The sequence below is a fragment of the Lissotriton vulgaris genome, chromosome 1_1, assembly GCF_964263255.1.
Source record: "Lissotriton vulgaris chromosome 1_1, aLisVul1.2, whole genome shotgun sequence".
Classification (NCBI taxonomy): Eukaryota; Metazoa; Chordata; class Amphibia; order Caudata; family Salamandridae; genus Lissotriton; species Lissotriton vulgaris.
In genome coordinates this window covers 875393935-875409849 of record NC_141685.1, presented here as the reverse complement: position 1 = coordinate 875409849, position 15915 = coordinate 875393935, and the positions used below count along the sequence as shown (strand labels likewise).

Genomic DNA, 15915 nt, shown 5'->3' with positions numbered 1-15915 from the left:
TTCGCGCATGTTGCTTTTACGTCTTTGGTAACCTGCAGGCCATCTTTACAATGCTACAGAGATGGCTCCCTACTGGTTGTAGCTAATTTCCTGTTTGAGGATAATCTTAAAATGCAGAATTCTAAGCTTGCGTGGTATCACTCTGTTGCAGTCATTTGTTTTTATCATGCCAACTAGTGGGTGAGTCTGGATTTTTTTGGTGCATTTTCTTTTAAATCGAACAGATTCCTCATCCTTTGAATCTCCCAAGCTCCAGACAGGAAAGAGAACATCGAAAAATTCGACGTCCAACTGAGAATGCGCACACAGGGGGCCCCCTGAGCACAGGAATGGACAAAACACCTTTCAAATTCTGCCGCAATTGCCACCACAAGTACCTCTCGAAGTGGTGGTCGCACCTGAAGAATCTCTGTCCCCGAGTCTGCAGTCTTTGTTCGACATCCAGCTTTCCCATTGAAATACATACTGCGCTGGACGGCCCAAAAGCACCCTACACCCAGCTGCCCGAGTGCCACTGGAAGTGCAGCATCTGTCCCATCCTACTTCCCCACTTACCCTGTGTAAGTGACCAGGAGCTCAGCTCCCGCAGCCACGTGGCCTGCCTGCTAGCAGCCACCAACCAGGTCCCCTACTCGCTATAGGCTAACATTGGGACTACTCACTCTGCACCCGGCTGCCGCTGACGGTGTAACAACTGTACTTACTTGACCCTGGGAGACCCCTGAGTCTACCCCCAGAACCCTTAACTCTGCCAGCCGAGTACTTACCTAAAGACTGATAACTTGATTTATGCAGTATGAATCTTTCTGGATTCACTATGCTGTGCGTCATTCCGCGATCTAGTGGTTGGGTCCGAATCAGTCTTTTTTTCCTTTTTTTTTTTTTCTTTCCCCGTAACCCATGTGGGTGTCGACGTCTCACATTTTGGTGTCCTTCCTGTGTCGTCGGCACGCTACCTGCGGAAGCTCCCACCTTTAGATTCTTTTTTCCGCCGTTGGGTCTGGATTGTCTCCATGAGGTTCCAGAGTTTTTGGAGAAAAGAAGAGGAAAAAGGCACAAAAACAACAAAAAAAATTGGAGAATACTTCTCCAAGCAAGACCACTGAACCGGGAAGACTAAGAGGAAAGAGAACATTCAACTGAGAATGCGCACACAGGGGGCCCCCTGAGCACAGGAATGGACAAAACACGTTTCAAATTCTACCGCAATTGCCACCACAAGTACGCACAGAAGGACCAGCATCCGGTTTGCAACCTCTGCCTGCCGGTCGACCACGAGAGCAAGGATTGCAACGCCTGCTCCGTTTTTACCCCGAAGACGTTCAGGGTAAGAGCGAGACAGAGGAGAGCCAACAACATGTAAGGCCAAGGTCAACCTCCGTCGCTCCGGGACTTGGGCCTCTCCAGTGGGGAAGAGGACAACATCGCCGAGGGACCAGATGACTACACGGCCATGGAGACCGATGCAAAAACAACAAAGGAGGTAAGAGAGACATCGACCCCTAAGACCCTGACAGACTCTCGGAAAATCAGAGTCTAAGTCCTCGAACGGAGCACTGGCACCGAAACATTCGGACGCAGCTGCATCCAGGGACAAAAAGCCCAGCGGATCCTTCGAAAAGGACTACCAGTCGGCGAAATCCGAAGACAAACCTAGGTCGTCGAAGCACGTCCCCGAAAAAGCATGATCGACGCCGAAGGAAAAAGACCCGAAGGCAACTTCGACGTCGACATGGCCAAGATGGAGAGGAAGAAGACGAGGCTCGAAGCCTAAATGAACAACATCTTGCAAAGGAAAATGGAGTTCAACGAACTGATGAAAAGGTTCACCATCCCGTGGAAGCCGACGACCATCGTCGAGGATGAAAAGGAGTTCAACGCCAAAGAGCCGTTGAAAACTCAGGAGCCCCAAGAACAGCAAGAGGAGGAGGGCCTATACTATTACGAAGGAGAAGGCGAGGAAGACCGGCAAACAAGTTTCGGCTCGGCATCCTCAGTGGTGCAGGACCTGGATTTGCAGGATCTCGACGCCAAAAGCCCAGATGAGGCCGTAGATATGTATCCTTCCAGGCCTTCGCTGCCAGATGACATTGGCATCTACAATATGGTCATCAGGAACGCGTCTACAGCATATGGGGTGAAACTGGAGGAAGAAATACCAAAAGCCTGCTTCCTCTTACAGACACTGCTTCCAACACAAACTAGGAGTCCATTCCTCCCCATGCTCCCAAGTGTCCTGGACCAGGGAAGGGAAGCATTCAAGGAGCCCTCAATCTGCAGGCCTGTCACACCTACGACAGAGAAGTACAAACACTCCTCCAAGGATCCACCATACATACAGGGATCCGTCACGGCTGACCATCATTGCAGCAACAGCCAGAAAGAGGGCCAAGGTTCCCACAAACTCGGGCCCACCACCAGACAAGGAGAGTAAGAGGATAGACCTCACTGGAAGGAAGATGGAGAGGAATGCAGCAGTCCACTGGCGCATTGCCAACTCGAATACCCCAACAGACATACATACCAGCATTGGGAGGAGGTCGGACCGCTACTCAAACACCTCCCTGAGCAATACCAACAGAGAGCAATACACCTGGTGGAGGAAGGCAAGAACATAGCAAACTCATGCCTAAAATAATCCCTGGAGGCCGCAGACACATCCAGCAGATTAATGATGATTGGGGTCACAGAAAGAAGACATGCCTGGCTGAGTATCTCCGGTTTCAAACCGGAAGTCCAGAACAACATTCTGAACACTCCCTTCAATGGAGAAACCCTGTTCGGAGCGTCAGTGGATGAGAAACTGACGCAACTCAAAAAGGAAAATGAAACTGAAAGGTCCATGGAGGCTTTGCAATTCAGAGGAATGAGAAGGGGCACCCCGACGCGGAGACCAAACGGAAGGGGGGAAAATCAGCCAGGGACATCACATCTGACATTCCAGCAGAACTACCAGGGCAACAACCAAGCGCAGCAAGTCCAGCAGCATCAAAACTGGCAATACCAGCCCTGGGGCCAGTCCTTTCGTGGGAGAGCGAATGGACGAGGACAAACGAGAAGAGGGGGCCAGCAACCCACCTCAAAGTGACTCCGCTCCACCAAACGTGCCCACCCACAGAACACCTCGAAGGGGGGCACAACAAAATAAGCAAAAAGGCCTTACACAAACTAAAATCAGGAATCAACGAACATGTAACACCAGTAGGAGGCAGACTAAAACACTTCTTCCAGGAGTGGAAGAAAATAACGACAGACAAATAGATGCTGAATATCATACACTTCGGATATTGCATGGAACTGGAAAAGAAGCCTCCAAACAAGAAACCAAAAAGAAAGGTGCGCTCTGCAAAACAACTAGCGCAACTCCTAGAGGAAGCACAATTACTTCTCCACAAGGATGCGATAGAAAAAGTACCATTCAAAGAAAGAAACAAGGGAGTGTACTCTGTGAGTAAGTGCCATCTTTGTTGCATTGGTATGCCCCCACTTTTTTCTGAACTGTTGATATGCTTTGACTGAGTTTGCCCTGGGTTCCTGCCAACCAGGTACCCAGGGCCTGTGTTCCTTCCCTAAAACTGTGTTGAAACTAAAACCCAATTGGCTTATCTCTGGCCACCTGTCAGACCCTAGTAAATGGCACTCTAGGTACCCAGGGCATGGTGACCAGAGAAGACCTCTGAGGGCTGCAGCACTTTTGCTGCGTGAATCTTTCTGGATTCACTACGCTGTGCATTATTCCGCGATCTGGTGGTTGGGTCCGGATTCGTAGTCTTTTTTTCTCTTTTTTTTTTTTTGTAGCCCAGGTGGGCGTCGACGTCCCACCATTTGGTGCACCTTCGTGACGTCGGCACGCTTCCTGCGGAAGCTCCCACCCTTGGGCGCCATCTTCAGATTCTTTTTTCCGCCGTTGGGTCTGGATCGTCGCATGAAGCTCCGGAGAAGTTTCAGGAGAAAAGAAGGAAATACAGCAAGTTTTTGAGGAAAAAGGACCGAGGGAAGTCGGAGAAGAAGACCTCCTAGAGCCAGAACGAAGAAAGAGGAGAAAACCTCGTGATACTCGACAGCCAAGGAGAAAGTGCGCGCAGGGGGCCCCCTGAGCGAGCACATGGACAACACCCCATTCAAGTTCTGCCGTAATTGCCACCACAAGTACGCACAGAAGGACCAGCATCCGGTCTGCAACCTCTGCCTGCCGATCGACCACTCCAGCGAGGATTGCAACGCCTGTTCAATCTTCACGCCGAAGACTCAGAGTTCGAGAGAGACAGAGGGTGGCCCACCACACGATGCAAGGGAAAGGGACCACGCCGAGCCTCTACCAGCTGGGTGCCTCCTCCGACGAAGAGGAGAACATCGCCGAGGGACCAGATGACTTCACGGTCGTAGAGACCGATGTGAGACCTTCAAAAAAGGTAGGAGAGTCTACGACCCCGAAAACCCAGACAGGGCCGAGAAAGCCTGAGGGAGAACCCGAAAAGCAGAGGCTAAGTCCTCGAAAGGAGCGCCGGCGACGAAAGTTTCGGCGTCCGAAGCCGCATCCTCCGAAAGGCCCAGCGGATCCTTCGAAAAGGACTCCCAGATGGCAAAGACCAGCGAAAAGCAAAGGTCGTCGGGGCAGGCCCTCGAGAAGGGACCCTCGAGCGAGAAGACGCTCAGAACAGCCTCGACGTCGAAGGTACCGTCGAAGAGACCTGCCGAAAAAAGCTCGACGCGGAGCAAGCGGCAGAGATGGAGAAAAAGAGAAGAAGGCTCGAGGCCGAAATGGAGAGTATGCTCCAGAGGAAGAGAGCCTTCGAGGAAACAATGAAGAACTATACGATTCCCTCGAAGACCTACTAGACTCCCTCGAAGACCGCTGCGACCACCGAAGAGGTAGAGGTGCAGGAGGACTTCGAAGCCGAGGAGCCGCCGAAAACTCCAAACCCCACAGATGAGGGAGAAGAGGAGGATTTCTACCTCTCGGAAGGAGATTACCTCCGCGAGAGCTACTACTCAGAATCCTCGGTGTCGCTAGAGGAAGAATGGCAGGATCTCGAGGCCGATAACCCCGGGGAACCTGTGGAGACATACCCTTCGAGGCCTTCGCCGCCAGACGACATCGGGGCTTACTATGAGGTCGTTAAGAAGGCTGCAGCAGTCTACAATGTGAAGTTGGAGGAGGAACAGACAAAGGCTGACTTCCTGCTAGAGACTTTGCTCCCCTCACAGACGAAAAGCAGCTTCCTGCCCATGCTGAAGAGCGTCACGGCCCAAGGGACTGAAGCCTTCAAGGAACCGGCCACATGCAGGTCAGTGACCCTGAGGACGGAGAAGAAATAAAAGTTCTCCTCCGAGGACCCCCCTTATATCCAGGGCACCGTGGCAGCTGACTCCATAATCGCGGCAACGGCCAGAAGAAGGGCCAACGTGCCAACCACATCTGGGCCACCACCTGATAAGGAAAGCAGGAGGATGGACCTCACTGGAAGGAAAATTGAAAGAAATGCCGCTATGCATTGGAGGATGGCAAACTCCAATGCACTCCTGAATAGACACCAATATCAGCACTTAGATGAGATGAGCCAGTTGCTGAAACACATGCCTGAGGAGTACAGGCAGAGGGCAGCCCACCACGTGGAGGGGGGAAAGGACATAGCAAACGCATGCCTGAAGACCGCCCTAGATGGGGCAGAAACATCTAGCAGGCTGATGGCCATAGGCATCACTGAGAGAAGGCAAGCCTGGCTCAGAATATCAGGCTTCAAGGCAGAAGTGCAAAATAACATCCTGAACACCCCCTTCAACGGGGAGACGCTGTTCGGGGCATCAGTAGATGACAAACTGGCTCAGCTGAAGAAGGACAATGAGACAGCCAAATCAATGGGAGCCCTACAATTCAGGGGGATGCGGAGAGGCACCCCCACAAGGAGACCAAATGGTAGAGGGGGAAACCAGCAATCACAATTGCAACAGTCGCACCACCATGGTCAACAGAGTGACAACCAATGGCACCAGGGTCAACAGAGGCAGAATTGGAACTCCCAGAATAGGGGCCAGTCCTTTCGAGGGAGAGGGAACGGACGGGGCCAGAGACGGAGAGGTGGTGATCAACCCCCCCAATAGTGACTCCGTGAAGGAGGCGCTCACCCACCCAAAGCCTCAGGGGGGAGAGCACCAACAGCTAAGGGGAGGCTCACACGGACACGGCTCAAGAGAACACACAACACCAGTAGGGGGAAGGTTGAGATTTTTTCTACACGAATGGAGAAAAATAACCACAGACAAGTGAATACTAAACATTATACAGCAGGGATACTGCATAGAGTTGGAAAAATATCCACCAAGCAGAAAGCCAAAGAGAAGGGGTCACAAGGGCAAAGAACTGCAGTTGCTCCAAGAGGAAGCTCAAGAACTGCTCCTCAAAGAGGCCATAGAACAAGTCCCGCACAGAGAACGGAACAAGGGGGTGTACTCAAACTACTTCCTAGTACCAAAGGCGGACGAAAGCCTAAGACCCATCTTGGACCTACGGTTCCTGAACACCTACGTAAAAACTCAAAAGTTCAAGATGACTTCCCTGCAAGACGTCATCCCACAAATAAGGCCCGGGGACTACTTGTCCACGATAGACCTAAAGGACGCATACCTGCACATCCCCCTGAACAGGAAACACAAACACATGTTAAGATTCAAGGTGAACAAAGACCACTACCAGTTCACAACCCTGGCTTTCGGGCTCAAGTCAGCGCCAAGGGTCTTTACCAAATGCCTCGCGGTGGTGGCCGCACACCTATGAAGGGAGGGTATACACGTGTACCCCTACCTGGACGACTGGCTCGTGAAAGCAAGCTCTTACACGAGATGCAAAGCTCACGCAGAACAGGTCACAAGAACGCTCACGAACCTGGGCTTCTCCATCCACTGGAGAAAGTGCTCCATGGACCCAGAACAAGTGAAAATCTTCCTGGGAGCCCTGATCAACACGGTCGAATTCAGAGTGACACCCAGCGAGAAGAGAACACTCAGCCTGCTGAGGGAGAAACGTCACTACCAGAAGGGGCAAGTTCTGACAGTGAGGATGGTGAGCAAGATCTTGGGGAGGATGGCGTTGTGCATCCACCTGGTCCCCAATGTTCGGCTAAAGATGAGACCACTACAGGAGTGGCTGCAACAGCAATGGTCACAAGCAGAAGGAAGATGGGAAGATCTAGTGGTTGTTACGCACAATGTGCAGGAGGAGATGAAATGGTGGACGAAAAAGAATATAACGATGGGGAAGCCTCTAACGCCACCGGACCCAACTGTGACCATCACCACAGACGCATCCCAGAAAGGATGGGGCGCACACATGAACAGGCTCAGAGTGAGGGGTCTGTGGAACCCAGGAGATGCAGTCAAGCACATCAACTACCTGGAACTGAAAACAGTGTTGCTGGCCCTCAAGGCCTTCCAAAAGCACCTTTACAACAAAAGGGTGATGATACAGACAGACAACACCACAACGATGTTTTACATCAACAAGCAAGGGGGGACTCAGTCATTCCCTCTGTCGAGCTTGGCTCAAGAAATATGGAGATGGGCGATCCCACTCAGGATAGACCTGCTTGCCATACACCTGCCAGGAAAGGACAATGTGGAAGCGGATTGGCTCAGCAGGCAAGCATCGGTGTCCCACGAATGGGAACTGAACAACCAAGAGACAGAGAACCTGTTCAGGAGGTGGGGCACACCAACAATTGACCTGTTTGCAACACGCCAGAATGCAAAATGCCAACACTTTGCATCGAGGGAACAGGAACCAATGTCCCATGGGAATGCCCTATGGATAAGCTGGTCAAAGAAATTTGCCTACGCTTTTCCACTGACGCCACTGATCCCCAGAGTCCTGAACAAGTGCAGGTCGAGCAACATGACTCTCATCTTGGTGGCTCCCCAATGGGCGAGGCAGACTTGGTACTCTCAGATTATGGAGATGTCGCAGGGCAGAGCACACAAGTTCCCAAAAAGAAGAGACCTTCTCTCCATGGAAGGGGGACAAGTTCTACACCCAGAACCAGAAAGCCTCTGCCTGTCAGCGTGGCTCCTGAGGACTTAGAGTTCGCACATCTAAAACTACCAGAGAGCACACTTCGGGTGCTGAGAGAAGCAAGGAGACCCAGCACGCGGAAGCGCTATGGGGAGAAATGGAAGAGGTTCACACAGTGGTGCCACAGGAAAAACCTGGAGAGAAAACTGACTAGAGAGTCTACAGTACTCAGATACCTCACGCACCTGATCAAAGCTAAACTAAGCTTGTCCTCGCTGGGGGTTCACATGGCAGCGATTGTGGCATACACAAGAGGAGAAACAGGAAGAAGTTTCTTCACTTCCAGAGTAGTGAAAAGGTTCTTGGAAGGAGCGAAGAGAATAGCGCCACTCAAGAGGATGCCGCCGCCGGCATGGAACTTGAACGTGGTACTGGCGGAACTCATGAAGTCACCGTTTGAACCCATCCATAAAGCATCACTACAAATGCTGACAATGAAGACAGCCTTTCTAGTAGCAATAACATCGCTACGCAGAGTGAGCGAGCTACAAGCTTTGACGCTGCAAGAACCGTACATACAAATACACAGTGACAGGGTCGTGATGAGGACAGACCCGCATTTCATGCCCAAGGTAGTATCTAAATTCCACATGAACCAAAGTATCCAGATACCTAGCTTCTTCCAGAAGCCCACGTCAAACGCGGAGAGGGCGCTCCACACTCCGGACGCAAGGCGGGCAGTAATGCACTATATAGAAAGGACGAAAGAACACAGGAAGACGAAACAGTTCTTTGTGTCCTTCGCAAGGAGTCTCCTGGGTAGACCAGTGACTAAGAACAACATAGCAAGATGGATTGCCAAAACAATACAGCTCTGCCACATGCAAGCTGGTGAAGAGCTCACGGAGGGGCCACGAGCCCACTCAACCCCCCAAAAAAAAAAGGGGCAATGATCGCCTTCCTGGCAAACACGCCCATCCAAGACATATGCCTGGCGGCAACATGGGCTTCAGTGCACACTTTCACTAAACACTATTGCGTAGATGTGCAGATGAACAAGGAAGCACAAGTGGGCCAAAGAGTGCTTCAACATATCTTTAACAACCAACGCTCATCTTCCACCCAGCCGCCACATGAGTGACAAAACCGCTACGAAATCTATGCACAGCATAGTGAATCCAGAAAGATTCACGCTGCAAAACGAATAGTTTCTTACCTGTCGGTGTAGTTTTGCAGCTTGAAGATCTTTCTGGATTCACTAGCGAACCCACCCACCTCCGCCAGAAAGATGAGGCTGGAGAAGGTGGAAGGACATGGAGTAAGATAGGAACGTTTAACAAAGACAAATATACGTGAAGAAGTTTACGTTGAAGGAAAGTTTAATACACATAGCCATGGATTCACCACAAAAGAGAAAAGAAAAAAGAATCCGAAGTTAGCGCCCAAGGGTGGGAGCTTCCGCAGGAAGCGTGCCGATGTCACGAAGGTGCACCAAATGGTGGGACGTCGACGCCCACCTGGGCTACAAAAAAAAAGAGAAAAAAGACTACGAATCCGGACCCAACCACCAGATCGCGGAATAATGCACAGCATAGTGAATACAGAAAGATCTTCAAGCTGCAAAACTACACCGACGGGTAAGAAACTATTCGTTATTGTGCCACCCTCAGGGGCCCTGTACCCTGACACCCACACACTGCATTTGCAGGCTGAGTGTCTAGGTGCAGGTCTAAACAGAGTCGACATGGCACACATCTGTGTGCCATTCCCACAGAGCCCACTGCCCTGGCATACTTGTCACCCCTCTAGCTGGGCGCCCTATGCCAGAGGTGTGGGCACTGGTGCACGAGCCCTGTGCCCCTACAGTACCCAGGGCCATTCCTGGGCACTGTAAGTGCAGTGCTGCCATTAAGAGGAGATGGTGCTGGGAGGTCGCTCCAGAAGATCCTTCGTCCCCGAGCCTGCAGCCTTTGTTCCCTTTTCAAATTCCTCATTGAATAACATTGAGCGCCCGACGACTCAAAAGCACCCTGCACCCAGCAGCCCGAGTGCCCCTGGCAGTGCAACCTGTACCCTATCCTACTTCCCCATTTGCCCTGAGCAAGTGACTAGGAGCCCAGCTCCCACAGCCGCGTGGCATGCTCTGCTAGCTAGAAGCCACCAAACGGAGGCCCTCTTTCCCTCATTGGATAACATTGGGCCTAACTACCTCTGCACCCGGCTGCCCCTGTGCCGCTAGGAGTGAACCAACTGTACTTACCTAACCCTGGGGGACCCACGAGTCTATGCCCAGAACCTTAACTTCTGTAGTAGGGGATCTCTGTGTATAGTCATAATCTAGTGAATAATCCCGCCCATGTGCGTGGACCCTGGCAATCAAAAATAATCTCTTAAATTGTCAAATCATGCAGAAACTGCAGACACTTAAGAGAGAATTTAAAGACAAATAATGCAGCTTATATCCACAGGCTACACTGTCCAGTACTTCAACTAGAGATTCCACCAAACAAAACCACACACACACAACACAGCCTGCCCAGTTTCTTCCATAGAGAAACTTGCCTCCAGCAGTAAAAGACTCTGGAATGATAGAGAGAAAGGCATGGACAGACAAGCCCCATAGGCTGCCATTATGTGGCTTAAATAGGATACTGTGCCTTTAAGAGAACTCTCCAGAACTTTCTCCCAGTGTCCCAGAATGCACAGCAGGTCCCTTTTACTTTCAGTTTTTTGAAGGCGTAGCACGCCAGACCTGTAGCATTCCTTACATGAATATGTTTCTCCACCGGGGAGGAGGGCTGGCGCTTATGACTATAACAGAGATAACCTTACTACAGAACTGGAGTTACAGGACAGAAACTACTCCTTCTGTAGTAGGGGATCTCTGTGTATAGTAATAATCTAGTGAATAGAATGGCAAGCCCATCCCCACACCAAAGCGGCGGTGGAGAGAAGAAAATTAACAACACTACTGTGCGAACAAATTCCGCAGCGAAGCCTGCCCAACCTGAGCATCTGCCCTGGCATCAGTGTCCAGACAGTAATGCTTAGCAAAGGTATGAACCGACTTCCAAGTGGCCGCCTTGATGATCTCTGCAATCGGCCCATTACGGAGTAAAGCTGTTGTTTCCCCTATATCCCAGTGTAGCCTGTGGATATAGGCTGCATTATTTGTCTTTAAATTCTCTCTTAAGTGTCTTTGCAGTTTCTGCATGATTTGACAATTTAAGAGATTATTTTCGATTGCCGGGGTCCACACACATGGGCTTGACTATTCACTAGATTATGACTATAACAGAGATACCCCTACTACAGAACTGGAGTCACTGGACAGAAACTACTCCTTCACCAGTCGAGTACTCACCTGGAAACCGATAACTCTTACCTGCCATTGGATAACATTGACTGGTTTGACTCGAAAAATCTTCTGAGTGTGAAGTTTTGGAAACTAAAAATATTCATATAAAATCACCCGAATTCTGAAGTAATCACCTGTGATCAGGGGAGAAGCCAGTACTGTACCTTGTAGACCAGTACTGAACCGCAAAAGTAATCCTTACCCGGTTTACTAGTAATCTGCATTTTTCCATAGGAACCAATTGTCTGCTTTTCTATGAAATTTCGTATACGTGTCTAATTTTGAAAAGTTGAAATATTTTTAAAAAATCATATGAAATACTGAAACGCAATTACCTGCCTGTTTTGAGTTAAGACCCCAGTGCTGGCCCTAGGAGCCCAGTACTCGATTACAAAAGTAACGCAATCGTACTTTACCTGCAACCTGAATTTTCTCCCATTGGATAACATTGCCAGATTTTCCTTGAAAAGCTTCAAAGTGTGAACTTTAAAAACAGCTTTACATTCATGAAAATTCATTACAGTAACTAAAACGTTCGAGGCATGTGGGCTGCTGAATTCATATCTGTGAATAGATCGCCGCCTAGTGTTGGGTCCGGATGATTGCACATTGTTGTCCTGGAAGAGTCTTCGAAGTATCACGAGATAGGTTGCTCCTCCCCTGGACTACAGTGCGCATGGGCATCGACTCCATACTCAGATTGTTTTTTTTCTGCCATTGGGTTCGGATGCATATTTCTTAACAAGTTCGGAATCGATAAAAAACGTTCTTTTTGGCCAAAAGGCCTCTAGTTATCGTCGGTATTGTCTTGCGATCGGTGCCAGTTCTGTTCCAGCTCAGTCCCGAGCCAGACATCCAGAGGAGCCGCGTGGCTTTTCGGCACTGAAGGCCCGGTCGACGCCAAAGGCCTTATCGACGAACGATCATGGAACGGAGCCAGTTAAAGAGATGTCCAGTGTGCAACTCAAAATATCCTCACATCGACGTCCACCCGGTGTGCATCAAGTGCCTGTCGCCAGATCACGATGAAGCCAGCTGTATGGCTTGTTCTCGTTTCCGCTCCAAGAAGACGATTCGACTTTGACGCGCAGCGCGCAAGGAGGCCCAGCAGACGGCACCTGACCCAGTGAAAATTTTCGATGCCGAGGAAGATGAGGGAGTCTAGCAGGAAGTTTGAGAGAACCTGTCTGATCCTGCATCGAAGATCGACTCCAGCTACGACGCTGATATTGAAATGGTCGATAATGAAGACGTCGTCTACGAGGTAGGAGACGACGATGGGGCCTTTGGGGCCGTAGAAGATAGCTCTAGCGAGGAGCTAGCCCCAACCGTTGGTACGGGGGCCGAGACCAAGACACTTAATAAGGCTCAGGTCGAGGGATCGCCACATGACCTTACCCAAGATCTTACACTTGGTTCTACAGCCTTGCCTCAAGGCCCGGCTTCGGACACTTCTAAGGAGCCACAGGTTGACCGATCGAAAGTGAAAGCATCGGTGTCTACGCAACCAAAAGCACTGGAGGCGAAATCGAAACCAAAAGTGCGTATTGCTTTGGTCGGCTCGAAGTCCTCTGAAGTATCTGCACCGACGAAGCATAAAGGTGTTATCGACCCGGTGAGGTCGCTAAAGGCTGTTGAGCCGAAGACTGGGACACCGAAAAAACTGGTCAACGACGTCGACCCGAAAAAATCGGCGCCGAAGGCCGTCGACACAGACAAAGGATTCGGAGCTCAGAAGGTTCTCGATCCTCCGCGCCGACCAGACAAAGCTAAGAGCGGTACGAACCTCAAGTCCACGCCTGGCGGTGGCTCCAAGGAACCCGTCGACTCGACGCAGCCGTCCGCCTCCTTTCCGAAGCAGGTGTCGGAATCGCTGAAACAAATTAAGGAGAAGGCTTCAACGGTCGGACCGAAGGATACTCCACCAATTAAGCCTGCCAGTAAACCTCAAAAATCGTTGGTGCCCATCCAGTTCACGCTGCCGCCGAAAGTGGTACCTAAGGCCTTCGCCCCTAAGACAGCCGTCGAAGCGGCCAAAAAGGTGTCCACGGGGCCGAAGCCCACAACTGCGGTGGTGGTCACAAAGCATCGACAACCTCCGCTTGAAGAGAAGTCGGAACAATTCATCGACGCAGACACGGGTAGACTTTCCATTTAAAAACTAAAGATCGCCCCAGAACAGCCTATGGAGTCCTACAAAATTCCATTAAAAAAACATTTGACTACATCACCCAGTCTTGTCAAACCTATATCACCACATGGACAGGACACTGCTCCTATCTCGCCCACTTACTCGGATGTGGAGACAGGGGAAGGTGACAATGAGGAGTACAGTTATCCTATAGACACTGATCCTGAAGATCACAATGAACCCTGGACAGACGCTGCTGACCCAGGAGATCTGAAGACTCGGCGGCGTTTAATGCACTTATTGAAAGGGCAGCCAAAAATCATGATGTCCAGCTCCATGCTGACCCTATTGAAGTGGTTTTTTGTTTGACACCTTTTCCACCTCAGAAAGATCTGTCAAGACTCTGCCAATGCTAAAAGGTGCCTTGAAACATGCTGGAGACATTTTTAAAGAGACTACGAGGGCCAGGAGGATAAACCCCAGAATTGAGAAAAAGTACAAACCGGCGCCTGGGGACCCTACCTACATCAGGGGACAGTTGCCGTTGGACTCTCTGGTTGTCTCCAATGCCCGGAAGAGGGCAAACTCGCAGACAACGGGTGATGCTCCTCCCCCTGACAAAGAATCTAAAGTGCTAGAAGTATCAGGGAAAAGGGTGGCAGCTCAAGCGGCCAATATCTGGCGCATTTCCAACACTCAGGCACTCTTAGCCAGATATGACGGGGCCCATTACGATACACTTGAAACCCTGTTACAACACTTGCCAGATGAATATAAGGAGGCAGCGGAGATGCTCATACAGGAAGGCAAGCTTATATAAAATGCATCTATCAAGTGTGCACTGGACGCAGCAGACACCGCGGCCAGAGCCATTAACACAAGTGTGATGTTACGGCGACATGCCTGGCTGAGAATCTCCGGTTTCAAGCCAGAGATAAAAACCACCATACTAAACCAGCCTGTAAACCCTGATCACTTATTTGGACCAGAGGTGGACACCACCTTGGAAAAGATCAAAAAGGACACTGAGACTGCAAAGTCTATGGGGGCTCTCCAGTCGCAGCAGTTCAGGGGTGGTTCTTTTAGTCGCTCAAACAATAGAGGAGTTTCCAGAGGCCAGCTGTCCCAGCAAACGCAGTACAGTAAAGGTGGCGCGCAAACCACCTACACCAAACAAGGTAGAGGTGGCTATTGTGGAAACAGCGCCAAAGGCAGAGGTCGTGGAAACCGCTCCCGATCCTCCGCCACTAACAAACAGTGACGCCTTGTCACTGCCCCCCGACCATACAACACCCGTCGGGGGGAGACTACAGCGGTTCCTGCCAGTCTGGAAATCCATCACTACAGACAGGTGGGTCAGGAAATTTAACCAGTACGGTTATTGTCTGGAGTTAACATCCACTCCACCCAACATACCCCCAAGACACCGTCCTATGTCCACAGAGCATTTGCACTTATTGCAGCAGGAGGTAGTCCTCATGCTGCAAAAAGGAACAATCGAGCTCGTGCCTGTGGAAGAAAGAGCTACAGCAGTGTACTCTCTGTACTTCTTGATCCCAAAAAAGGACGGGTCCCTCAGACCCATACTGGACCTCAGACCCCTAAACCAGTACATTCTATCAGAACACTTTCACATGCTAACATTGCAGCAAGTTCTACCGTTACTCAGTCAGGGAGATTTCCTTGCAACATTAGATCTGAAGGATGCATATTTTCATATTCCGCTACACCCGTCACACAGAAAATACCTCAGGTTCACCATTCAGAATCCGCATTATCAATTGAAGGTCCTCCCTTTCGGAGTGACAACGGCACCCAGGGTGTTTACAAAGTGCCTGGCGACAGTGGCTGCACACCTTCGGAGACCAAACGTTCACGTCTACCCTTATCTGGACGACAGGCTTATCCAAGCAAAGTCGGCCGAGTAGTGTGCCGTCCACATGTCCCACACCATTCGCCGCCTTCACAATCTGGGATTCTCACTGAATTATCCAAAGTCCCACCCACGTACGGCAGTATCTGGGCGGGACAATAGATACTCTGGCAGCCAAAGCACAGCCGAATTCAGTGAGCATCAACAGCATTCAATAGCTGATACAAAAATTCAGACCGCAGCACTCGCTCCAGCACGAGTGTTCATGCAGTTGATAGGCATGATGGCCTCCTGCATCTCCATAGTCCCGCACGCGAGACTACATATGCGTCCGCTTCAGGAGTGCTTGGCACGTCAGTGGAATCAGGCTCACGGACAGTTGAAAGACCTAGTGTTGGTGACCGGTCGTGCATACAACTCTCTGCATTGGTGGAATCCACAAAACCTTTGCAGGGGCCGACCGTTCCAGGAGCCTGTGCCACAGATCATTCTGACGACGGACGCATCTCTCCAAGGATGGGGAGCTCATGTACTCCACTACACAGTGC

The 15915-nt window shown here is 50.6% G+C and overlaps 1 protein-coding gene across 4 annotated transcripts in view; it reads left to right on the top strand.

Annotated features, from left to right (window-relative positions):
• EP300 (EP300 lysine acetyltransferase) overlaps nucleotides 1-15915 on the top strand; it is a 520590-nt gene that overhangs the window by 293243 nt on the left and 211432 nt on the right. The gene's annotated exons all lie outside the window — the stretch shown is intronic.